Source organism: Physeter macrocephalus, chromosome 1 (assembly GCF_002837175.3).
Source record: "Physeter macrocephalus isolate SW-GA chromosome 1, ASM283717v5, whole genome shotgun sequence".
In the NCBI taxonomy this organism is placed as follows: Eukaryota; Metazoa; Chordata; class Mammalia; order Artiodactyla; family Physeteridae; genus Physeter; species Physeter macrocephalus.
In genome coordinates this window covers 22,770,783-22,774,382 of record NC_041214.2, presented here as the reverse complement: position 1 = coordinate 22,774,382, position 3,600 = coordinate 22,770,783, and the positions used below count along the sequence as shown (strand labels likewise).

General features: G+C 42.8%; 1 non-coding gene across 1 annotated transcript; it reads left to right on the top strand.

Annotated features, from left to right (window-relative positions):
* Positions 1–222: 222 nt before the first annotated feature.
* On the top strand, positions 223–359 carry LOC112067051 (small nucleolar RNA SNORA70). The gene has a single exon (XR_002893053.1). It is a non-coding gene; the product is annotated as a small nucleolar RNA SNORA70 (small nucleolar RNA).
* The last annotated feature ends 3,241 nt before the right edge of the window (positions 360–3,600 follow it).

Here is a 3,600-nt window from a genome sequence, read left to right as displayed (position 1 = left end):
CTGGGCTTCCCTGGTGGCGCAGTGGTTGAGAGTCCGCCTGCCGATGCAGGGGACACGGGTTCGTGCCCCGGTCCGGGAAGATCCCACATGCTGCGGAGCCGCTGGGTCCGTGAGCCGTGACCGCTGAGCCTGCGCGTCCGGAGCCTGTGCTCCGGACGGGAGAGGCCACAGCAGTGAGAGGCCCGCGTACCGCAAAAAAAAAAAAAAAAAGTAACTGTCCCTTTGCAGCCAGTTAAGCCTACTGTGCTCTTTTCTCCATGGGGGCCTGGTGTGCAATGGCTGCAAACAGCAGAGCCTCCTCGGTAGTGTATGCAGCCTGTTGCCTGTACCACTTGCCCTAAGGGAACTTGGAGACAGCTTTTTCCAGTGGACATTCAGGACTGGCATGCTGTCCCAGTCTAGGCTCCACGTAGGTATGTGTGGTGCCTTTGGAAAGCCCCAGGGCACAGTGGCCAGGGTCCACATTGGCCAAGTCATCATGTCCATCCATACCAAGCTGCAGAACAAGGAGCATGTGATTAAGGCCCTCCACAGGGCCAAGTTCAAGTTCCCTGGCCACCAGAAGATCCGCATCTCCAAGAAGTGGGGATTTACTAAGTTTAATGCAGATGAATTGGAAAACATGGTGGCAGAAAAGTGGCTCATCACGGACAGCTGTGGGGTCAAATACATGCCTACTCGTGGCCCCTGGACACATGGCGGACCCTGCACTCACGAGAGCTTTGGCGCTGCCCCCTCCTTACTCACGCCCACCCATAAATCCTACTTTCCTGTCAAAAAAAAAAAAAGTGATTGTCCCATTTTGCCCTAGTGTTCTTTATTGATGATGTCACTGCTCCCTTATTGGTGGCTGAGTTTATCAGCATAGGCAATAAAGGAATGGAATGCTAAAGCTAGCTTATTAAATACTTGTTTAACTTTAGTAACAGGATACTTTAGCCACCTGAGTCTGGTTTCAAACAATACTGGTGCACTCAAGCTGTGCCCCTCCCCATTCCACTTCAGCCCAGAATCTCAGAAGTGCCACTGCTATTTACAGGGGCATTGTGATCACTAACTGTTGGAGACAGAAGAGGGAGAAGCATGAGGGCAGTAGCGACCTCTTTGACCAGCCCCTTGGAGTAGGTTTTAGTTACTAGAGAAAAGGACGAGAAGCCAGTCGGACTGATTTGTGAGACAATTTGAGGGAGGTCCGTGTGAGCGCCAAGAGAGATGGAATGGTTCTGTGGGAGCTGTGAGCCCTCTGTAAGACACAGGGCACAAGCAGAGCTGATTGGGGCTCGCAACTTGGTGGAAAGGAGCATTTTCTTAGTCCCTGCATGGAATCCAGACTACTGCGGCAAACCAAGCTGTAGATCCCATACCACTGGCTCAGGCACTGGCATTCTCATGGCAAGCACCTCTTTCTGATGAAAACGCGGAGGGCAGATGTGCACAAGAAGAAGGGGAGAGAGAGAGAAGAACATGGTAGCAGCATATGAAAACAGCAGGGATCCTTCGCTTTGAGAGTATCAAATGAGGGTGTGTATGCGTCTGTGTGTGTGTCCCAGGAATAAGTAGAGGACATTTTGGGAAAATCCAAATATTCCTATTTGGATTTCAGAACCATTTGTAAACTTGGCTTACCAAAAATATAACATATGTATATTTAGTGGCTGTTGCTAGAAGACATTAGGGGTGTTTCGTAGTCATGAGGCCAATATTTGTTGAACTCTGCTTTCTGTTGAGGATCACTAGTGCTTTACTCCTTAGTCTTTTTTCTTTCTTTCTTTTTTTCATTACTTAAGGAATGCTGAATCTCTCACCGATCTTGATCTAGGATATTTTGCTTACTAGGAAAGACCATGGCATTTCTGGCATAGGTAAATAATTTCATATGATACATGCTTTCCCAATAAAATGCACAGATATGAAAAATAAAATCGACAATGAATTATTCTGATTTTCTCTAAAGAACCACTGAGTACATATTAGAGCCAACAATGAAGTAAGACTATAATGGTCAAGAAAAGGATAAAAGAGTAATGGGGGAAAGCATAGTAGATGAGGTACTTCAGCAGCAAGGATTCAAGAGTTAGGATGGAATTTGAGGCAAAACCCGAAAAACTGGGATTTCTGCTTCAACATCATGAGTAACTGGGAGCTGAGTTATACCACCCCTTCCCAAATACAACTAGACTCTTGATAAGATACATTCTTAGAGGCATCTCTAGTTTCACTGGAGGTGGAAGGGATTTCCAGGGATTATCCCACCAATGGAGGATAAACAGAACAACTACCTAGAACTGAGCCTGGAAGCACAGGGACCCTGGGCTCCTAATATTGTTGGCCAAAGTGTATTTCTGAGCTACGCAGGAATGTGGTCAGGATTCTGGAAGCTGGTCCTCAAAATGCGGGAGCCAGGATTTTAGTAGTGGGAAGTTAGCATGACAGCCCACGTGAAGAAGAGTCAATGTGATGGGAAGCCAGGATAGATCTAGGGACAATGGTGAGGAATAAGTTTTCATGAAAACTGAGTTCCAAACCAACACCTGGACCTTTGGATCGGCAATGACAAAGAGAGTTGATTCTGAGACTCCCAATCTAATGCAAACGCCCCCAAAGAGGCCTGTGAAATAGGAGATAGGAATGTTCCCCAATAACATAAACAATGACAAAAGTGGGGTCAAATGCCCTTTGAAGGAAAGGATCCCTAATTAGGACCTCAGGACTCCCACAGATTAATATGACATCACATCAACATATGAAACAACAGATTTAGAAAACCAAGGGCTAAAGACATTAACACTCTCAGAATTTCTTTGTATAAAATATTTAAAGACATAAAAATAAAATTGCAAAGATCAACACACAAGAAAATTTTCACAAATAAGAATACAAACTTGAAAACAATTGGCTTCTAGAAATAAAAATATATGCAATCATGGAAGTTAAAAATCTCAAAAGATAGGCTGAGTGTATATCAGGGTAGACACATTTGAGAAGAGGGGTAATGAACTGCAAGGTATACCTCCTTATGTCACATAAGGAAAAATTTATGCTCACTGGTAGAAATGTAGATTGTTCCAGCCATTTTGAAAAAGCAACCTAGCGACATCTCTTAAAATTTCAAGACAGACAAGCTGAGTTCTGAGAAAATAATTTTAAAAAATAAAGGCACCTACCTGTAAGCATATAAGTAATGAAGGGAGATGGATAGTTGATTTTTATTAACGGGTTATTTATTCTTCTTTTTACCACTGACTTCTATGACTGTTATAATTTGGAAACTTGCAAGCTAAGAATATTATTAGAGAAAAAGAATAATAATAAAAGTACTTGATATTTATATGATATTTATTATACGCTAGCCACTATAAACACGTTTTATATATGTTAATTCATCTTTTCAACAATCTTATAAAGTAAGTACTAATATTACTTTGAAATATGGGTTGCTCAAGAACACATGACTAGATAATAGAGAGTTTGAACACAGGCAGAGTCTTATTCTAAAATTTTCACTTTTAACCACTCATAATCTACACACTTTCATAATACAAGCAAAATATAGGAAAAAGAGTCCTTTACAACCCTCAAAACAGATTGAAAGAAGCCTGG